This window comes from Sturnus vulgaris, chromosome 1 (genome assembly GCF_052056855.1).
Source record: "Sturnus vulgaris isolate bStuVul1 chromosome 1, bStuVul1.hap1, whole genome shotgun sequence".
Lineage (NCBI taxonomy): Eukaryota > Metazoa > Chordata > Aves > Passeriformes > Sturnidae > Sturnus > Sturnus vulgaris.
In genome coordinates, this window is record NC_142243.1 from 9,784,629 (window position 1) to 9,807,432 (window position 22,804).

The 22,804-nt window shown below is 37.5% G+C and overlaps 2 long non-coding RNA genes across 4 annotated transcripts; one reads left to right on the forward strand and one right to left on the reverse strand.

Moving 5' to 3' along the window:
* Positions 1-1,654: 1,654 nt before the first annotated feature.
* LOC148225067 (uncharacterized) lies at positions 1,655-8,340 on the reverse strand. Its single transcript, XR_015798820.1, has 3 exons — positions 8,104-8,340; positions 7,721-7,971; positions 1,655-2,275 (listed from the first exon to the last, which is right to left on the reverse strand). It is a non-coding gene; the product is annotated as an uncharacterized LOC148225067 (long non-coding RNA).
* A 1,290-nt stretch (positions 8,341-9,630) lies between these two features.
* Positions 9,631-22,658, forward strand: LOC148225068 (uncharacterized). Of its 3 annotated transcripts, none has more exons than XR_015801285.1 (4): positions 9,631-9,828; positions 11,357-11,484; positions 15,041-15,086; positions 22,030-22,658. It is a non-coding gene; the product is annotated as an uncharacterized LOC148225068 (long non-coding RNA). The 3 variants fall into 3 exon arrangements; XR_015801286.1 differs by lacking the exon at positions 22,030-22,658 and adding an exon at positions 16,173-16,325; XR_015801287.1 differs by lacking the exon at positions 15,041-15,086.
* Positions 22,659-22,804: the final 146 nt, after the last annotated feature.

Below are 22,804 nucleotides of genomic sequence, written 5' to 3' on the forward strand. Positions count from 1 at the left end.
TTACTAAAGGGACATAATTATGTGTGTGACATAAGAGTTTTGATATCTTTAATTATTCATTTATTTAAGTATTTAGGGATTGCTCTTAATGTGACAGATGTACACACTTGTCAAGGCACCAGCTGAAGTGCCTTTTTCTTTTTTTAATAAGGTTATTTACTTCTGGAAAAAACCCCAGACATAGACTGCTGTCAATTTTTTTCAGTTTAAATTTCATTCAGACTCATAAGAGAGTTTGTTTAATTTTTTCGTCTTCATTATAGTTTGATGACAACCTAATTATTTTAGAAAAATTAATGATTCCTCCACTTCCCTGTGTTAAACATGAGATGAGCATTATGCACTAATTATAAGGAATGAACTACAACTGACGTCAACAGAATTTGTGTGACTGCACATATTATAAATTAAATCAGAATATTATACAACAGCTGGAAGACAGTCTAAGAAATAACTTTTTGAATGCCATGTTAAAGGACATGCTGACTCACACATTCATTTAATTCAAGAATCTCTACACAAATAATGTTCTTGTCTACTAACTTTTGCATAGCCTGGAAAATGTAAATGAAATTATTTCCATGCTAGTTCTGGCCAAATGTAGTGATTCCCATTCAAATGCATCAGTTGTACTCTGATTAGGAATTGGCTTAAACTGCAGTGATGTCTGGCTTAGGCAGAGCCTGAAGAGCTCGGTGGCAGCCACACCTAAGGGCACTGTGTGGAAGGGAACTCATCACCAGCTCCAGGGTTTGGAGAAACAGGTGAAGCTCAGCATCCTTCTTGTGGTGCTCAAGAGCTCATTTTAGTGATCCATGATTGAAAAGGAACACCTCAGCTTTTGATCTTCAGCCACATTTACCCTGCTCCTTCCTGGGTATGGGGGATTTTCTATTTTTGCAGCACTACATGAGCAAAGCCAAGCTGTGCCTTACCAGAGATCGTGCAGACAAGAAGGGCAAGCCTGGAAATAGTGTTTTATGGAGTAAAAGTGCACTCATTTCTAGGACAGGGAATTTCTTAGAGGGGTTGAGAGTGTAACAAAATTTCTCCTTTCACATTCTGATCTCATAAGCAATCTCATAACCACAGACCAGTAGTGTTCATTGCACAGCTCAGTCCTAGAGCAGATATTAATATGTGCAGATATTTGAGACCAGAACTCTCCAAAGCCCCCACCTAAAGCTAAAACAAGAATCACCACCAGCATCTGTTCAAAGCATATATGGTAACCAGAAATATAACCAGTCTTCCTTGTGCAAAGTCTTTATTGTCACTAGCACACTGACATTCAGGATTCTGTGGAATAGTTTGTTGGGAAGAGAGTGGCAGAGCCAAGTGAATGTCAGTTCACTTGTGAGGATCAGTCCCTGCCAGGCTCATTCCAGAAAATAGAACAGAAATTGTCCATTAGCCAAACACCATTTGTACAAATCATTGGCATCATTGACAAGATTATATTGGAAGCTTATTTTAGCAGGTAGTTATTAATTATATTTAAGTAACATCAAGGACCCTTATTTTCTCAGGCTTTTTTAGGGGGAAAGCTTTTTTTTTTGTTTGTTGCTGTTGCTCTTCATCTTTCATTTGTGCCTGGAGAGAATTTACTTTGGTAGACTGTAAAGTTGCTTATGAATTTGATATGGCAATTCAGTCTATAAAAATTGATCCTTTATTCCAAAACAACTTGAGTTTTACATGTGGTATACTTTTTTAGATTAAATGATCAGTGAAGACTATCTTAATACTCTGCAAACCTATTGAATATTAGATACCAGAAATTGTGGTTCATTCCTGCTGCTGGTACAGTGATTTTTGGCTGCAGGTGTGCAGACTGGGTTGTGTAACTGAGAATCTAGAGCTGTGTGCTTGGCGTTGCATCTTCATGTCCTGGGTCAGAGTGAGGGTAAAAAGAAATCATCTCTAAACACAGAGCCTGCCTTCAGGGCTGAGAGGTGTCACTGCAGCCCCCCAGCATGGGCAACTCCTACGAAACAGAAAATGTGAATGGAAAAATTGTAATCCTTCTTGGAGAGTGGCAATCCTCTTGAACACACCTTGAGAGAGTAGAGTGTCAAAGCAGTAGGTTTTTTTCCTGAGTTTATAGGTAATTCCTGTTCTCTGCATTTACCTGCCAATAATACACAGCAAATGCTGGGACAATGGTCTTCTTTTAATATTTTCTCTGATCCTTTGATAAGCTTCAAGCCCACAACGGAAAGGGAGGGAAAATGGTATTTATCTTCACTTTTCACTGTGAAAATAAGGAAGTTTCCTGGTAAGGAAAGAGATAAAATCACTTGGCACAAGGACTTCTAATTCACACTGGACAAATTCAGGACAGTGTTATATATATCAACAAGTAATGACTGAGGAATTTCCTTATCATCTGACAATATTTTCCCAGACTTCTAATAAAAAAATATTGGTTAAAGATTCATTTAATGGGATGCAGAGTTTGCCAGGACTCCAGAACGGTAACCTAACAGAAGTTTAGGTGCTGATATATTTTACTTATATAGTTTGAAATTAAATATCTTACATATCTATAGCTTATCAACCTTTATCTTTTAATACATGCACACTCCTGACAGGCAGGGCAGGATCACACACATCACCCCTGTGGTTACAGAGCTGTTTCTATACAATTTGTAGCTCAAATTACTTTGCCTCAAAACACTTTTATGAGTGTATTCAAGATATCAAGGGCAAGGTTCCAGAGCAGAAGTAGGTGTCTTTCACGAGAAAATTTAATTTCGGAGGGAACACAGACAAATTTGGGGAAAAGGTTTCTTGTTAACAAAAAGGGCGAGACAATACAAAGTTACTAAACTGTGGCAAAACAAGTGAAATTTAAGTGTGCTTAATCTCACTGTAACTACTGGGCTATTTCCTCTCTTGGTAACTTTGGTGAAGCCAGCTGGAACACCAAAGTTTGTCATTTTCCCCAGGTATATAATTTGAGCAAATGGAAGTATATAATAGTTTCTAATTACCTACTCTTGGAGCAGATTCAGCTGGAGCAGCTTGCACCACTGCTCCAGGCAGCTCCCAGCTTTGCAAGGAGGACATTTCCCCAAAAGATGGGTGCAGAACTGCTGAGACGAAAACATGCTCAGATTTCTTTCTCTCTTTTAGGGCTGTGTGTCCTGTAGTACAAAGGTGTAAAAATAGGGACTGTTCCCATGTTTTGAGAAGCAAAAAAAGTTTTACTCGGGAAGTAAAAGGAAGAAAGAGTGACCTACACCTGCTTCTTCAAAGAATGGTTATAGACTACAGAACTTGAGTGTATAGAGTGCACAGCCCTGTGAAACGTGCTGAGGGTGGGCTGTGTTTCACAGGAAACCTCAGAGCTTAGTTCTGGTCTGCTCAAAGGGTGTCCATGGGGAGTGTGACAAGAGCTGGGGATTCCTCCTCTGGTGCAGCACGGTGAATGCAGTCAGCTCTGTTCTGGGGTCAGGCTTTAGCATCTCGGAATTAAAGTATCCAGCTACTGAGTTCCTAAATCTTTGGATGTATCTCTAAATCTTTCCAAATATTTTCTTATCCCAGAAGGTGTGAAATAAGGCCAGCCAAGAGTCTAGGTAGTCTAAGGGTTATTTGAGACTGAGGCAAGAATTAAATTGCCTTTTAAGGTTGCAATTATTGCTGTGTGGTGGAAATTAACTTTATCAAAGAACATTCAGAAATTCTCTGGGTCCGAGGGACTCTAGTTTCTATTCACTACTGAAACTTACCCATTGTGTTAACCATATCACTCCTATCCAATTTTTATTATATTTGACTCTTAACTATTTTCCTGTACAATGTTTGTTTCATGTGTTAATACCAACATACAAGTATTTTGTTGTGAGAAAGATTTCCCGTCTCACCAGCACTGACAGTCAGTCCCTATTTATCCTTCCAGCAACATGCAATCTTTGAAAATTCCCATAGCTACCTGATTTTTATAGGCACATTTATTATCCAAACCATAATTTTACTTGTGGGAAGGCACACAAATACACTACATTGCAGAATGCCTGGTTTGGTTTTTTTTTCCGCTTCAGTATTTCTCTGAATTTATTAATCTTAAATGGGATTCACTTCACCTGAGAGGAAAATATTTCAGTGCAACCTTTTGGGTCACCTTTTCCCAGCAATTTATAGAAAGAGACAGTAGGGAAAAAGCAGATCATCTCAACAGTCTGGGGTGTCTGTTTATTTTCAGGAGGTGTCTTTGACCCACCACTGTGATGGGGGGTTCTGAGATATCCTGCCCACCTTGTAAATGGTGTTTATTAAATTAATTGGACTTTGGCTGCTAATTTACAAAAATACTTCATATATTCCAGGTAATATTCTGACTAATCTCAAAATTACATTTCGGTTCTGATTAAAAGGGTTTAACTTTTTTTTTATAAAATATGAAATCTTGGCTCTCAATTTTTGTAAACAAGTATTTTAATATAAGGAAAAAAAGAGTTAATGGTGACTTTAATTTAATTGCACAAATTTACAGAAAGAATATCAAGTGTTTTCTCTTTTTCTCTGTGTTTTGGTTCTGACTTTAATTATGCTCAATTTCCATTCACAGTCCTATCAGAGTACTGTCCTCTATCCCTCTGTTTTTAAATGTGAAAATGCCTATGCCAGTATCGAAGTATTTTCGATAAAAAAGGAATTTTTGTCAATATGGGAGTATTACCCCAAATATGGGACACAGCAAGGACCAGACATGCAAATAAATGAGGCAGAATTTCATTCCAGACAATGGAAAAGAAAATGAAAAGAAAAGAAAATGAAAAATGAAAAGAAAAATAATTCCTCTCAAGGATATCTGGCCCTCTATTTGATCAAACCTTGCTAAGAAAAAGTAAGAGATTTCCTAGCAATGGCAAGAGGACTGGACTCTATCCAGACACAGACCTCAGCACTGACACTCTGGGACCTCAGTTGGTGTTGGAGGAGAGAGGATGTTTTAATTTTCCGTTCTGATGCATACAGGGGATCAAACTTAGTAAATTTAGTAAATCTATCCATGTTTAAATCCCTGAACACCACCAACCTTCTGTAGAAAACAGAGGAAGCAATATCTTATGTTTCTGAGGCTGCAGTAACTAAACTGACTATGATGGACCTTTCCGAAAAGCAGAAAAAATAAGCAAAATAAATACTCAAAACCTTGGCTGAATTTGGCTCTGAGTTACCCTGATGTAAACCAAAGAGCTTTCTTGTACTTAGAGTGGATAAACTTCATTTGGGTGCTATGTTTTGAGATACATAACCAACATTTTTTGGAAGGAAGTTTTTAAGCAGATCACAGATTTTGCCATATTGATGCAAAGGCAGAAAGTCAGAGTTCTGGGATACACAGCAGAAAGAAAAAGTTCCTAAGGCTCTTGATTTCTGCCAGCTGTCCACACTGTCAACAGAATCATGGACAATATAGGACGTAGGAATATATTTCTTTCTCTTAACTTTCCTCTTAACTCTCTTTGAGGGGAACTCAGACACACAGAACAGGAACAAAGTTTCTACTGCCTTTCATCTTTCCACTCCTCAGAAACTGGAAAAGTTTTCAGCCTGCTGCTGCCTATTACTAACTTTAACTTGTTTGGTTCCTTTCTTGTACCCATTTAAGCAATTCATCATGTCAAATGCTCCATGCTGATTCCAGAGCTGGCACATCTGAAAATATTTACTTCCCCTGTATTTTTAGTTATTTTTTTTTGTCTCATCTATTATTTTCAAAATCATAATACCCAGGAGATGGGCCAGTCTTCCCATCAAAATATGATTGATATGAGAATATTCTTAAAACATCTAGCAATTTAGGAAACAAATAACTGTTATGCTGATATTTTTCCTGAACATTTGTTATTTGCTTGGATATGAGAACTACCCTGGACTGCATCATCTGCTTATTAAGGCTGAGTTCCCTCAGAGAGCTGAACAAGGTCCTGCACCAGCTCATGAGACCCAACCAGCATGGTTTGCATTCTTGCCTAGGATCTGATTTCCTAGGCTAAGTTGATCAGAATTTCTTCAAGATTCTTTTGTCTTATGCATTAAATGATTCTTATCATTTAGACTTTTAAAATTTATTTCTTTAACAATAAAAAAGGGTTTTGCTTTCAGAAAGCCTAGAACATTTGTTGTATGACAAAAATATTTTTGCAGGTTTTTTGCTAAAAAAGGAAGCTCCATAAGATGTACAGTAGAAGCGGCCCAGAACTATGTGATGATATTGCAAAGCAACACAATTTGTTTTCTGGTTTCAGTGAACCTTCAGTTTTGGATCTTGTAGAAAAATTTTAGATGAGACATCATAGTACTGATTGATTGATTGATCCTTTTTTGGTTTTGTTTTTGTTCTTTTTTAAAGAGCTTATTTAAATTCCCTCATGAACATCCAGAATACCTACTCTAACATATTAAAAAAATACATGTCTTTTATTTCCTGGAACAATAATTTAGATCAGCCTAGTAGTAACTTATCTGAATCAAGTTCTCTCCTTCCTCCATCTTCTAATCTATAATATCTGAATTTATACATGAACAAGCAGAAGGAACAGGTTGCAGCTGAGGGAAAAAGATTGAATTGCTTATCTCTAAGAGCCATACCTGAGCCAGGGCATACCTGCCAAGGTCTCAATCTTCAGACAAGCTGATCAGGAAATTATGAACAGATTACAATAAAAATATGATAGATAGTCATGGTACTTCAACAACATTTTGAAAAAAATTTTTTCTGCCTAAACTGACATTTCTTCCTTTTAATTCCTTCTCCCTCACTTCACTTTAAAAAAAAAATCTTAATGGAAGAGACAATAGAAATTACAGAATTCACCAAACTAAAAGTAATTTTTTCACAGAGAAAAAAATCAGAAAAGCTATCAGGAAGAAAGAAAAATTTTTCAAAAGTGCTCTTTATGGTAACCTTAATCATAAAATAAACCATATATCAAGAATGAGAGAATGAATTTTCATTCACTCAGATAAATAAATGCATATCCAGAAATGTCTTTCCAGATTGGAAAAAGGCAGATTGAAAAAGTAATCCTTTCACGTTCAACTCATATAGCAGAAAGTCAGAAAAAGGATGCATCCTGACATATTTATGGTTTAAAAGCACTGAAAACTTCCACATATTTCAAAGCCAATCACGTTCAGAAGGGACTTAGCCTTGGAGCAGGGTATATATATTTATAGTTATTCCATAATTCTTCCAGTACTAAGAAGTGAAACAGTAGACTACTGGGTTTTTTGTTTTTTTTTAGCAAAGCAAGCACTGATGCACTTCACTTAGGGATTGCAGCAGTCATATAGAGACACAGTGCCCCAAAGACAGTGGGAACAAGATCTCTGGTTTTCTAGGCAGCACACTCAAGTGATTCCACCCCAGCTCTGGGCTCAGGGTGTGACACTGGAGTGGCTCCAGGAGAGGCTGTGGTGCCACCTCAGACTTACTCCAACACAGTTAAAAGCAGGATGGTGCTCTTCTACTGTGCTCTGGGAGAAATGTGTACATGGACAGATTGGCTTCATGGAATCACAGAAATCATAGAAACACTTGGATTGGAAGGGTCCTTCGAGATCACCCAAGTCCAAAACTTCCCCAGACAGGAGTGGCACCACTGCACCTGGCTGCTCAGGGCTCCATCCAAGCTGGCCTTGAACTCCTCCAGAGATGGGGCATCCACAGCTCCCCTGGGCACAGGGAGAACTTGTAACTCACCTCACAGCAGATTCCTGGTGTGGATGGAGGTGATTTTCCAAAGTGCTTCTGTTGCTGCTCTGGCCTGATAAAGCTTAGTCCAGGCTGGATCATCTGAGGTCGTGTACATGGTCAGGTCTTGTCTGCAGTGCATTCACAGAAAATTTCAGCTCACAGTTCCATCTCAGGGCCTCTCAGCAGGGCAGACGCTATTTCATTTTAATTTTCCTGCTCCAAGTCTGAGGAAAAAAGGACTCACCTGTTGATTCCTGCTGAAAAGTGAGGGAAGAAAGAATGATAAAGTCAAGGCCAGAGGTCAGGGGCAAACTAAAGAACAGCCCCAAAGAGTTGCCTGCCAGGAAGAGAAGGTGGGAGCATTGGCTCCTGGTGGAAGAAGGGCTTACCAGCACCCCTGCTCCTGACTTGTACCCAGCAGTGTCCTGTCAAGGCAGCAGTGGCTCCAGCTTCTCAGGGCTCAAAGGCAAATCAAACATATTCTCTGTGGTCCCCTCTGTGGTCTGGGGGCTGTAGGGGACTGTGGCTGCACCTGTGCCATTCTGAGCTGCTCTGAGTGTCCTGATGGATCCCATCCTCCAGCCGAGTGTCTCTGCAGGCTCAGCCTCTATCCCTTCACCAGCAAAAGCAACTCTTCTGGGCTCTGCGTGGGGAGAGGGGAGGGAAGGTGTTTTTTGCCATGTTCAAAAATAGTTCTCTATAAAGATGAGCTAACCCTAATGACTTTCAAAAATTAGTACTGCATATCTCCAATAGAAAAAAACTAAGAACTTTCTATAGGCATTCCAAAGTGGCACTTATGACTATAATTCAACTAGCAATTCAATTTTCCAAGGTCTAAATTCAGGATATGATGTGTGAAAACGGCCCAATTCAAAAGACATATGAATTAAATGGAAATGCAAGCCTGGGTGATTCATTCTGTCAGCATCATCAGCTTCACAAATGCAGGTTCACAATACCCAAGGTCAATATTTCTCAGTTATTAAAGTGAAAGGAAACGGCATTCATGAAATCAACAGTAACTTCAGAGCTGTAATGAGGGATCTTGTGAGAAGTAACAGCTTCTTTCTTTCTTTCCTCAAGGCATGAAAGGCAACTATGACTGCAAAGGCCTGGCTGTGAAAATAGTCAAGGGCTTGGCTTTTGTCTGAATCTGGATTCTCCCATACAATCACAAAAGAGATAGGAAAAAAGGAGAAAAAAATTTCTACTCCCCTTCCTTTATCCCATTTTTGTTCCCTAAGTTCCCCCAAATCTTCCTGCAGGTGAAGTTATTTTCTCTGACCCTTTTCCATATTTTCCTGTCAGGCAGTCATGTTCCCCTCTAACTTCATTCCAGGATATGCTGGAATTACAGAATTTTAGGATAACCTATAAATTGAATATAAATTAATCTCTGCTTAATATTTACTATTTTCCATAGCACTTGCTTTTAAACTTATGGAGACATCCAGACATGAATTTGGAAATTATATTTGAAACAAGGATTAGTTTGGTCTTGATTTACTAAATTTGCAGCAACCACATTTCTTTTGATTCAATGAATTATGCAACTCCAGTTCATAACAGCTTTTCCATCTGATCATTTCTCAGATCTACATGAAAGCAAATTGTCTTAATACTCATTGCCCTTAAATACAGTGCCAATATTAGAAAATATTTGGTGCTCTGCACTGTTTTTATGACTGCTTATTAAGCCACCTTTTCTTACAGTGCTATTCACTTTCCTGTTAGCTGATTGACATTAGTAAAACATGAGCGGTGTTCTGGTGTTGGATCACTCTGTTCTCATTTTGTCTGACTTCATCTTAAAAACTTGTATTTTCAGTGCCAAATGCCACACTGAGAGCACCTCTCTGAATCAGTGCTTCTGATGTCGACATAGAATACACTTCATCTCTGTAAGATTTGCCCTGATACAAAACCATCTTATATTCTTCCTGCTTATATAGTGTTCCAAGAAGGAGGCTATCAAGTATTTTCTTATAGTATTTGTTGCTGTTTGATATATCTCTGACATCGATTTTTATGGCTGAAAATGTGCTTGAAGACTGGTGAAGACCAGCCTTGCTCTTGCTGACCTTTTTTTTCATTCTTTTTAAGATGCTTTTGTAAGTAGCATATTTGTCTTACCATTTATGTTGTTGAACTTTTCCTAGGTTGAGCTCCATACATTATTTAGCTCTTATAACTTAATACTGTAGATGTATGTGAGCCTTGTGATTTACTATCACATCTTTTAAGATTTATATCAATTTTCTTACTATCCATGTAAATCCTCTTGGATTTTTCTGTACTGCTTTTATTGATGTGATTTTTATTGATTTTGCTTCACAGTGAGGAGTTGGGAGTTTGTTGGAGTTTTTAAGCTTTTTTTTGAGAAGTGTATTTTGGCTGATTTCCTTTGATTAGTACAGCTCTATATCTACCCATTCTGAAGGACTGCCTCTGTGGAAATTATATTTTATCCTGAATTTATGATACTGTCATAAAGAAAAAGGCTTCAGGATGTGTTGATGGCCTGTGACGAGTATAGATTTCTGCATGTGAAATCTTTAGTTCAGTTTGAAAATGTGCAGTAAAATAGCACTACCCTTAGTCCTCTGTGTTCAAATTATTCTTTTCCAGCATTGGTTTTTGCCTTGTGGTTCATCTGCTTTCTTATCACATATAGTTTGTTATATTTGGTTCTGAGGATTTGGATTGTAGCAAAGCCAGATATTCATGTAAGTTTTTTCCCATACATACATGGTACCTGGTAGCTCTGTTGGGAGAATTCCAAATGACTTCATGTATTTCTTCATGAGGAAATATAATTCATGAGCTTCTGTGCCAGAAACAACTCAGATGTCTGTGCAGCATTCTAGTTTGGAAACTCATGCTGTATTCGTACATTTATTCTGAGTTGTTTTCCCAGCCACTGGATCTGAAGTTCCTCATTAACCTTGCTGGAGATTTATTTAAGTAAACTGGGGTTGGAGTTTATGTGAAAACAGGAAAAGTTCTTGCCTAGATTCTTTGCTTAGTTCAGGTTTCTTTTCCTTTTCTTTTTATTTGTTTGTAAATTCTTTTTTTCCTAATCTAAAACCAAAAGCTCCCTACAGTTAGATTTAGATGCTAATATGGGAATGGAATGAGACACAGTCAGTCAGTAAATATTTCTTTAAATCATTTTCCTTCAATGTCTTTGACAATACATTTTTTTTAAATATAACTTGAAAAAACCACAATGTTTGTAATAAGGAGGTTCTCAAATCACCAGAGTGTGCTAGTCAGAGATGACATGTCCATGTGGGGTTTTTCCAAAAGAGCCTCACTCCATATTCTTGCTCTTCTGAGTCACGCTTAAACCTGGAAAATAAATTTTAACCTCCACTTAGCCAAAGCAACCAATGCTGCCAATTCTTCAACTAAAATGTAATTTTGATATTTTGATTAGACTTTAGAGGTAGATCTCACTCTCTTTGCAGCCTGTGAGCTCTAGGGGATGCAGCCAGTTATAATCAGCAGTAGGCAGGAGGGGTGCCTTTACCATAACCATGTTAGTTTCAAATATTTCATAATTTTTTTTTTTTAGTACAATATTGTTGATATGAACTAGGAGTTGGTAGCACATGTTTTTATTTCTCTTATCTCCAGTGACCAATTTGTATTTCATCTCCTGCCCTACACGACAAGAATATTTTGCCACGCATTCAGAAGAGAGTTAGAGCAGAGCAAGTCAGACTGGAAAGAGGCCTTTGGAATACTGTTACATTCACCATATGGTAAGAATTATTATTATGCAATTTTCATAGGTATTGGTATAAATTAAAACATTTAGAAGGGCCTTCTTAAAACCCTAGATGTTATTAAACAATTCATCCAAATCCCTAATCCCTGAAAGGCCTTTTGGACCATTAATCAAGCCATGCTGGCTTTTGCCCTGCACATTTTTCTTCAGACTAATCCACAGAAACAAGCAAATAAATTACACATTAAAATTTATGAGTACAAATTTTTCCTTCCCTCTAACTAACGTGTACATTTTTCCCTGGAGAAATTCCCTCCTGCATAAGAAATTAAAGCTTTTAAGCAAAGAATACTTCCATTGTCACAAAGAAAAACAGAATCATTGCCATAGACATGATATTTTAAAATACTTAATAATCCTGAATACTGTATTGTTGATGTGAATGAAGGCTTATTAGCATATATAACCATAGTAATATATATCCTGAATGTTCCAGCACTGTAATACAGTAGGAAAAAAAAATTCATTCAATAATTTTTTTTTCTCCTGCCAGGAAGGAGACATTGTAACAGTTTGTTCTTTAAAGAAGCCTCAAAAGGGGGGGAAAAAAACAAACCTCAAAGCAGGAAACCTTTTGGTTCTTTTGATCTCCTGGCAGCTGAAATCAACAACTGCAGAGCCTAGGGACCCTTTGGTTTCCAGCCTAGATGATGGACTGCATTTGCAAAGGTTATTATCTGTTTGTTGGGAACAGACAAACCAGATGTCTGAATTGAGAAGGCTGTCTCGGTTTAGATTAAAATTTTCCCCAGTTTCTGAAGACTCAGCAAAACTCCAGCATAGGTTGTTATTTTAGTCAAGAGTAACACTTTGAGGTCAAAATGGACATTTTAAAATCATAAAAATATGGATGTAGGCATTTTAAATTCCTACTTGATAAATTACCACGGTATTGCCTCTGGAGGTTATTTCAACATACTTATTAACATTATTTTTACATCTGAATGCTTTTGAAAACCAAATTATTTGTGCAGAAAAGTAAGGGCTTTATCTTGGCTTCCAAGAATATACTCAGTGCAGTTATCTGCTACACTATAAATACACATTGTGCAAGAGAGAAAGCATAATTATCTAATGCCATTGAAGCTGATGATAGAAGACAGTTATTTTCTTGGTTCACGTCAAGATGGAGCCTTGATTAGTTCTATATTAAGCAAAATTATTGCATCAAACACTTGAGTCAAGCAGGCCTTGTTTTTAGCATAATGTATGTAAGAATTTTATCAATATATTGCTAATGTGACTTTTCCAGTTGTAGAATGGAAGGACTCGCAAAGGAATAACCAGTCCATGGCTGTTGAATTTTCACCTGGTACTTGTCCAGCATTTGAAACATGTAAATTTGTATGTGGAATGTAAATTTGGTTGTGGGCTCCCAGCAGTACAAGGCCTTGCAAAGCAGAGAGCAGTGGGCTGACAGTCTCTTTGCAGTCAACCTGTTCAATGTAATTATACCTTCCTGTTCTTTGAGGTTTGTTCCTCTAAAAGGCAGAATGAGAGGGACTTAATTTTATTTGAATTACCTCAAAAACAGATTTACTGGGCTCAGCTGAGTATTATACATAAAAACAACAAAAGAAAATAATTATAGAATCCTAATTTTAGAGTCAGACCTGCAATAAACTGGCTAGTGGTCTTTTTCTATACAGCACAAAAGCAGAAAGATTAACTTTTTTTGAGTTCTACGAAGATTAAAATAAAATACTAGAAGTTATTAGAAAGTTTTCCGTTTCTCATTTTATCTTCAAGACAGTTTACTTAGGGGACTTGACTTTTTCAAGCTAGGGGGAATTCTAAGGCTGGATTATTAGATAAATCACGTAGATGTTTACTTAGTAGCCAGACACCAAAGTAGAATTTGGAAGGGAAACACAATCCATTTTTAAGATAACACTCCAGTAAGTCTTAAAACTACAGAATTCATCAAGCAACTCCCTGTTTGATCCTGACTGCTCTGCTCCAGCTTTTCAATTTCAATGTAAAATTGACTTTTCTGTGCAAGGCAGAGGTTTCCCATGTTCTACAGTGCTCAGAGGAGAGCTTGCTGTGCTCCAGAAATGAGTGCTGCCACTTTCCCTGGGACCACCAGGCAGTATTTGTTCTCTGGACATGTTGAAAGAATGAGAACATGAAAGTCTGTCCTGACTTATTCCCGAGTTTTCATCCAGAAAGAGATTTAGTGGACCCAAGAGATAACACAGCTTCATATTTTTTTGGGAGAAAATAGTTCTAAAGAAAGAGGAACATTTGTTTTTAAAATAACTCAGTGGCATTTTGGGGCAACTTGGGAATGGGAAGGTCTTTCACATAAAGATAAAAAAGATAATGAATTGCCAGAGTTAGATGAATGTTTTCGACATGGCCACATTCTCAATTTGATTAGAAAGAGACAGAATTACAGAAAAAAGAAAAGCATTAACACAATAATTTTATTTTAGTTCTTTCCAGATTTGCTTTAAAGATTTAAGAAGCTCAGTGAAGCCACTGAGACTCTGCATGCTTAGTCTAAGACAAAACCAACAGCTAAAATTTTGATACCTAACTCACTACAAGTACTGGAAGCAATCATTATCTTTGACCTAAACTGGTATACTTGTTCTCCTAATTTAGAGGAGGAATTGAGGGGATTGTATTGGGTTTGTTTGTTTGTTTGTTTGAAAACATATATGAAAATTACCAATGGCTGTGGGAATGGGCACTCATAATAGCAGCTTTTCATGCTTCTCTTGATAAGCTTAATCAAAGTATCTGATTATAACACTTCCCTTAGCACTTCATGTATTGTCTCCTTGGGAGCACAATAGATGTAATTTCACTCTTTCAGACTAAATGATTTTCATGGTAATTTCATTGCCATTATCCATCCCACATGTGATGGTTTTGTATATAAATGTGTCTGACCCATGGCTTCTCACAAGTAGTCTGGAAAAAGTAGCTTCCAAACACAAAAAAGGTACAAGTCATAGCAGAGCTAATAACAGTAAGTACAGACAAAAAGACATAACTTTTACACAACAAATTTGCTAAATAGAAGCTGAGTAAGAGGAGCATTATGAGACCATACCTGATTACTCTTTGGTGGAAATAATTATTGTAAATGTATCATAAAAGTTAGCTCTTGCTAGATTATTCTACACCTCAAACCTTTCATTTTCATAACAGGCATCTAAGGGCTCTCTGTGGAAGATAAGATATTTAATGGGATTCACCTTTGGTTTTACTATTCAAGTGTTATAGCTTAAAATTAAAGCTTAATCTTGTGAGGATCCTGATTACAGGGAAATTAAAAATTCAGGATTCCCTTTACAATGCACGAAGTGCTTCTGTTTGGCTGTGCTGTTCCCCAGAATTTTGAAGCATCAGAGCTATTCTGGGGTTCACAGCCAGCACCTTCTCCTGCAGTTAACCAAGTTACCCACCTGTACCTGCTCAGTCCTTTCTTGTAAGAAAAGGACTGAACCCGAGTCCCCCACCTGAGGATGAGGCTGGCACAGCAGCATGGGTAAATGGAGTTATCTGTCTCCCTTCAGGTGGCTGAAACCATGGAACCCTGAAACAATGTCTTCTGCCTCACAGGTGTGTCACATAAAAATTGATGTATTTGGTTTTGTCACACTGAAATGCAAAACACATAAATGATGGACAGAGAGGACTTGAGAATGTGCTGAATTTCCAGAGAGGACCTGAAAGCCCCACAGGGTGATGGCATGTGGGCTAGGAAACAAGGGACTTATGCTTCACGTTAGAAAAATGCATTAAAAAAAGAGTTACCTCACTACTTTTGCCCTCCTGGAATGTTTACCCCTCCAGTTTACAATGCACTGCTCCAAAATATTTAAGAGACTGTACTGGCCTCAAATTTTTTGCTGTTATAATTTGTCTTTCCACCAATCAGGGAAGCCTTCATGTCTACTACCCTGGTAGAGTTGGCTTTCCTGTGTACATGGTGACATATGATCATGAAATACTCAAATTAGGTCAACATTGCACCTAAAATTCCTCTGAAGACTTCAAAAACTTGAAAAAAAATCACTAATATGTAATGATCTATGGTCATATGACTAGAGGTAGGCATTAAGGACCTGTGCTCAAGAGAAAAGCTCATTTGTCTAATGCATGGTAAGAAATATCCCTTCATTCTTCCTTGGGTGAAGTAGCAGGAGATGTTCAAGCTCTTTTAAAGGCATCTTATACTTTATTTATTTATTTATTTATTTATTTATTGTTGTTATTCTTATTTTGAATTTCCCTTGACTATGTGTGTTTGACACTTAGAATGCTGTTGAGAGAGCAGGTAAAAGGAAAACGGAAATTGTTTCAATGAAGGAAAAAAGCAGTTGTTGAAGAACAGATAGTTCATTTTATTTAATCCATTAACACAGAAAGTTTTGACATGCTTCAATACACTCCACACTTTTTGAATGTGTTTTTTACAAATTTTGGTTCCTTTTTAAAAGGAAAGAGAACTTTCTTTGTCAGAAAGAGAGAGATGTGAAACTCAGAAAATATACTAGAATGCAGTTTAAAATTACTTTGCACTAATCTGATAAACACACTTTCCTTTACTATGGAGTGACAACCTGCCATATTTGAGCAATCACGATAGGAAATATACCACAAAAGTATTCATTATTTTTCCCAAATGCATCATATGTCATGAAGCCAAACCTGAATTCCTGGAAAGACCAAGCTGAAATCATCCAGCCTCATCATGCATCCTGGCTCTGGGGTAAGGTTTCAGTTCATCTTGAAGCAAGCACCACATGGGGAGAGCACCTGGGACGGCAGCAGGTCTAACACAGCCTCATTTCTAAGGGCTGTGTGCAGTTCCCAGTGGATCCCTTAGCTCCTGACTGCAGCAATGTGCCTCTGATATTCCCATCCTAACTCTCTCCCTGCTTTCCCCATGTCTGGAGAGAAAGTCTCTTTGTGCCTGCTCCAGTGGAACCATTTACCATCCATTGGGCTGTAGCCAACGATGTTTTTAATTTATTCTTGGTGCTTGTCTTCCAGAGGACTTTGAGAGCAGTCCTTGGGCCACTCTATGGCCTGAGTGGACATCCATGTGAAACTGGGCAATGTCAGTGTCATGAGATGTCCCAGAGCCCCCAATCCCTTGTGATAGATGATGGGCTGTCACCAAACCATATTGGGACTGTTGTCATGGAAACAAAACTCCATCGAAATACTAAAAATAAAGTGGGCCAGACAAACTTGATAGGTTTTAGGCAGAAAACTGAAGTCAGAGAGTGTCATGGATATACTTGGATTTTAGACAGGAATTTGCTAAGGAAGCATATGATAGTCTAGAGAGAAAATTAAATCAGTTTGGCTTAGACAACAAGACAATTACTTCAATCAAAAGCAGGCTTGTGTTCTACTGACAATGAAAAATTATAAATAATCTAAGAAGAGAGAAATTGGCTGGTGATATCCCACAAGAATCAGTACTGAGCTACCTATTTAAAGTTTGGATAAAGAGATCTACAGAATTATATCAAGAATAGTGAGTTATTCAAAATACATTTAGAAGAGAGAGCATTTGGAATGATTCACTAAAGTAGGGAATAACTAATTTGTATCCCAGCACTAACTGCTGTGAGGTAAGTAAGTGGGTGCTTATTAAAATATATGACTGGATTCTCCAGCCTTCCCAATCCAAACACTTTGGGCTTTTATCTGTAGTGGAAGCTTTCTGTAGATAAACCTGATTTTGCACGTCTCCCACCAGCAGAATAAGGATAAAGGCCCAAGAACAGGGCTTCTCCTCGGTGGGATAATCCAAAAATCCTTCAGTCCCAATTTTCTAGCATTTAGACCTACATTTTCTGGCATTTCCTTTAATAGCAACCACACCAAGTAGCAGCATAGCAGATAACCCAGAGCTGTGGATCCCTGGGCTGATATCCAGCAATGCATCGAGGAACACACAGGATCCTTCTCCATGGTCAGACAGCTCAATATATAGTGGGAACTTTATCCAGCTGTGTTAGCATGTGTGAGATCAAATTAGACTCCTGCTAGTAATGTCTATGATAGAAAAGGCTCTTCTACCTTCTTTATAACAAGAATATTGTTACTATCTGGTCTCAGATAGTGCTGACACCTCAGCTGTGGAAAGCAAGGTGCTAATAAGGTAAATGGACTATGCAGAAACATTTGGGATGGCTGCAGCTGTCTCATCCTTGACTTTACTATTAATCATTTAAGTCATCCAACTGTTGCAGACATTAACTTTAAATAACACCAGCAGCTAAACTTATAAATATATCAGTAGTCAAGCCTTGTTCTCATTTGAAAAAGTGGTGAAATAGCCAGAATAACTCTTCCATTATAAATCCTTAAATGGTCCCTGTTTACTGAGACAGCCATTTCACTTAATTTCTGAAGATAGAGAACCTCTGAGTCATCAAAACTATCTTCCTTGTCACTGAACAGGGATTTTCAGATAACTGGTTTTATTTTATATCTCTTCATCAGTCTTCTGACCTATCTATTATTCAAGTAACAGCATTTTCCTCTGCTCTTGAATTATTTAAACTGTTGTGCATGCAGACAAACACACTTCCCCAGCTCTGCAGCAATATTCTAGTATAAGCACATACTTGTGTCTAATCACATGCATTAGTGAACTTAAATACTGAACATATCCAACATTGTGATACTTCTTGGATGCAAACCCCCATCAATATTATTTTAAAAATTCTTAGGGCTTTCACTTTAGATTTTCTATACTAATAGTTTTTTTTGTAAAGGAGCCAGTCTGGCTGTGCTAAGTGCATATTCTCCCAAAAGTTAACACATGGAATCTCAGGCTGAATGCAATTTATATTAGTGATTTAAAACTACCATCTTAATCAGAGTATTATAGCTATTATCATAATACTCATTAATGTGTTTCTCATAGATAATTTAAGTATGAATCAATGCCCAAGAACAACTGATTCCTCTGAGATCAAATAAATTAAAGAACTGAAAGATGTAAATAAAACCTATTTATTTCAAATTAAAGCAGCAGCAGCATGTTTAAAGTTTAATCTGAGACTATTATGCAATGCTAATTCAGGGAGAACTAGCTTAGGAAAACTCACCATGAAGTTGAAGTATGTAATGCAGACTTGAGAGATTCAGTTTTGCCATGTAGAAGAGAGAGAATTTTGGCTGCAAAATGAATGAGAGTGGTTGAGACTATGTCATAAAACCTCTGTGGTGAGAGGAAGAGGGAGGCACCTGGGAGAGTCAAGGTGATTATATTCAAAATTATAATGCAGAATGCCCATTACAGACACTTTAAAAAACCACAGTGGGGTTGAACTCCAAAAGACAGGTTTCAGACACTGTGAAAGTCTCTAAACGACTGGAGAGCCTCCCCCTCTCTCTTTGCCACCAGGAGAGGAGGACAATAACATTCAAATGATGAGGATTTTTTTTTTGGGTACAGTATTTGCCAAACTATTTTTCCTGGAATAGATGTGTTCACTAATACAGAGTCTTCATCCTTTCCCCATTGATGGGACACAATTCACAGGCCCTTTCAAACCCCTCAAAATCTCACTTGTGCTGTTCTTAAATTAGTTTGATGAAGTTTCCATGTGGTTTCAGTGGACCATGGTATTGAGTATACTTGCTCATGTGGAGACCCCAATTTCAACCTCTTTTGTACATTCCATATATCTTCTGGTTAGAAGTATTTTGGCATATAAGTAATAGTTTAAGAAAGTATCAACAGTGATACGCATTTGGCTACTGAGAGTAAAAAGAAGTTTTAGAGGAAAGGATTTATGGGTTGCTCTTAGAAAGTAGTGTTTCATGAAAAGAAAAGTAAAATCTTAGAGACTTCTAGTAACACAGATAATTTCAGAAGTATTTGTTTGGCAAAGGTTTTCCAATTATAAACATTATAAATGTAGAGAGAAATGAGCAACTGTGACAGTGGCTGAACAAATTAACACAGAATGATTATGAATCCTGTGATACTATAAATGTGCAGCCACAGGATTGTACAAAACCTTGCACATTCTGCTATATATTTTATGCTCTTAAGTTATTTAGTTTGTGATAAAATATAGTTTTCTCCTAACCACTGGAAATAACAGGCTTTCTGAGCCAGAGATAAAACAGTGACGTTTCTTCCAACTCAAAAACCTTCAGTAAACATTGTCTGGAATTACAGTTGTGTAGTGGCCTCAACTGACATGTTAAAGATTCAAAACTTTGTATAAAATATCACTTGGAGACCTCAGATTTTATGGCATGATTTTTGAAAAACTGATCAAGATTAAGCCCCCTATGGCTTTTGCTATATTTATTGTACTGGAAAGTTGTTCCAGACCACACTGCTTTGATGGGTAAAGCTAACCCTGACTTCCAGCCCACCTGTAATCCTAGACAGTCTGCATTCATTATTTCCCTTGTTAGTTATATTAAGTTTTTGCATTTTGTTTTCACTCTGTTTTGATATATTTCCAAACCCATGATATTCCCTCTCAGCATTTTCTTCAGGTATTTAAAGAAGATTAATCTCTTGCACTCTATTTTATCCTCTTGGCTTCCTGCATTTTTTCATGGAGACTCAAACATAGGTGATTAAATTTGCATGTAATAATCCATCAGGGTCCAGCCATGCCTTCCACCAGGTCATTAAAACTACTCTTCCTCTAAAGAAAAGACTCGGCCCACAGCAATCCTGCGACTGCATTTCATATCTGATGGCTGCACACAAGAATGGATCAAGATCATTCTGTGACCTAAGTTAGACAGATTTTATTTCAATGCAAAGAGGAAACAAGCAGCTACAGCCAGTGAACCAGTTTGTGTTCTCCATATCATCTATATACAGTGGGTGTTGCATCAGATCCCAAATGTTCTACTTCAGCCTGGAAAAAAAAAACAAAACATTTAAAATCCTGAGGATCACAAGAGTGACTGCAGCCAAGTGATAGAACTCCAGAGCAGACTAATGGGGAAAACTGAGCTCAAGAGGGTAAAACAAGGAATGTTATTGTAGGCAAAGTCACAACATGCACCTTATCATGGTGTTTTATCCTCACACATTATTGTACATAAAATAATGTAATGCATTCATCATTGCACAAAGATATCGTAATGTAGATAAATCACCTGATTAAAAAAAATTACTGTCATAAATCTTAATATTGGAAATCCACAGATTCAAAGGTGTTCAAACATTTTCCTTAGAAACACAAATCACTGAGTGTTATATAATAGTGTGCAGAAAAAATTTGGAGAAAAGTGCTATTGTAATGCAGCAAAATAATCTGTTCCTTTATAATTAGAAAAGCATTTTGAAATTAGCTTCCTTTATAACATGAGCCATCATGAGTATAAAAATAGACGCATTTTGGCTTTTTAGGCAAATTATGCCTTCATTTTAGGACACAAAGTGACGTAAGTCAGTTAGTTCTCATGCACTTGTGTGATACTCTGAGGTATGTGTATCCAGCATGTCAGAAACAGGTTTAATTTAAAAAAATATTATTGTTTTCATTCAGATTTTCAAAAACCTTGGAAGTTTTCCTATCCTGAATAATCTATTTTAGGGGAAAATCTAAAGCTCTGGGTCTTACATTGCCTGAAAACTCTCTTATCATTGTCCATGCTACAGGCAATAATCTAACTAGAGAGGTCACTGGTGAACTAAAGAAGAAAAACGAGTATTTCTATTTTAAGAGACACATGAACCTTGTTGGAATTAAAATACTCTGGAAATGTAACTCCTGAAGTGGCAGAAGCCTTTTAAACAGTTTTCCAGATTTTCAATGGAGCTGTATATGTAAGTGAATTACTGGAATTCCATCAAGCCCCATTCTCCTTAATTCCAAGTTCCATGTATGTTTTTTTGCCAAAAAGTTAGCAGGTGACAATCAACACCTGAAGCAGAGTTTCAAAACTGAAAAATCCCTACAAGTGCCCTGCCAAGTAGGCTTACAGCCAGCTACAGAGTATTTTTAGAAGACAAGAATCAACACAACCCTTGAGTTTTCCCCAAGCTGAGAAGTAATAATTTTCCTCTGGATTCTTCATTCTTGCTATAGTACAAAAGACCATTTACCTGGTACAAACTGAAATAAAATAATTTCATCACTTTGCAATGATGAAGATGCCAGTGTTATGAAATACTAGTGATGTCTGTTAAAAATCAAAGCCCAGCCACCCCAGAAAACTCAGAGACTAATGGATATTGCTTTGAATCAGCAACTGCCATTTCCTCAAAACTTAATCTCAAATTATTAATTATTATACTGAAAATAGAGAATCCTGATTTTTAATCTGTGCTGCCTGCTTCAAGCTGAGCAGTTTAATTTTTCCCACTGGAAAATCTTTCCTCATTGCTTGTGATATCCATGTTGAAGAACCACAGTATACAGGCAACATTTGGCCTGAGCAGTTTTATTCCTGATGTATCTGTAATACCATCCAGCTCATCCTTTGCATGATTTTTTAACTGCATCCAATGAACAGTCCAGCAATAGCACATCTTGTAACTTTCCATTCCTAGGATGCTTTCCCTAAAGACAGAAATGGAAGACGTGGGGCAGGAAAGATGGAAAAGAAAGGAAGAGAGGAGAGTTTCACAGAAACACCATTGCTCATGTGTACCAGGTGTGAACTGTGGCATAAAGTGAATGAACCAGATTTTGTTTTGCCATATTTTGCTTAATGGAGGAGCAGGGCACTGTACAAAATGTGGCCATGGAGGAAAGAGAGTACCTTGATTCACTGCAAGAGAATACCTGGGGCAGTGCAATGAGAAGCAGAAAGAATTAGAAAGTTCTGCTAAGCCAGAGTGGCTCTGGCTCCTGCTGTCATTCACCTCCAGGAACAGCACCTGCATGCTCTGCTTGATGGTTCAGGATGCAGTATTTGCTATGGTCCCATTTCACAGGTGGGTTTTGGAAGAGTTGTGGAAAAAAATGAGTTTTTGGAAAAAAAAAAATAGGAAGAATTTATCAACCAATTGGCACATTCCTCAAAATGTTCCATATGCTCACCTCTGCTTCTCACTTCCCTAAAAAGCCTGATTTATTTATTCCAACATAAAACTGACAAATTCTGGTGTGTTTTTCCATGTGTGCTTACCTTATCATCCTTAGCCCTTTTTCCTGTGTTTCTCCACAGTCTCTAGTTGCTGACCTAAAGTAAATAAACACTCCTATCTCTCAAACCTTTCTCTTTGTATGTTCTTCAGTGTGTCCTTGTCTTTTTCCATCCCCTCTTTGGGGATCTCCTACGGCTCTGTCTTTTCTGTGTGTCTTTTTAAAGTAAATGTCATC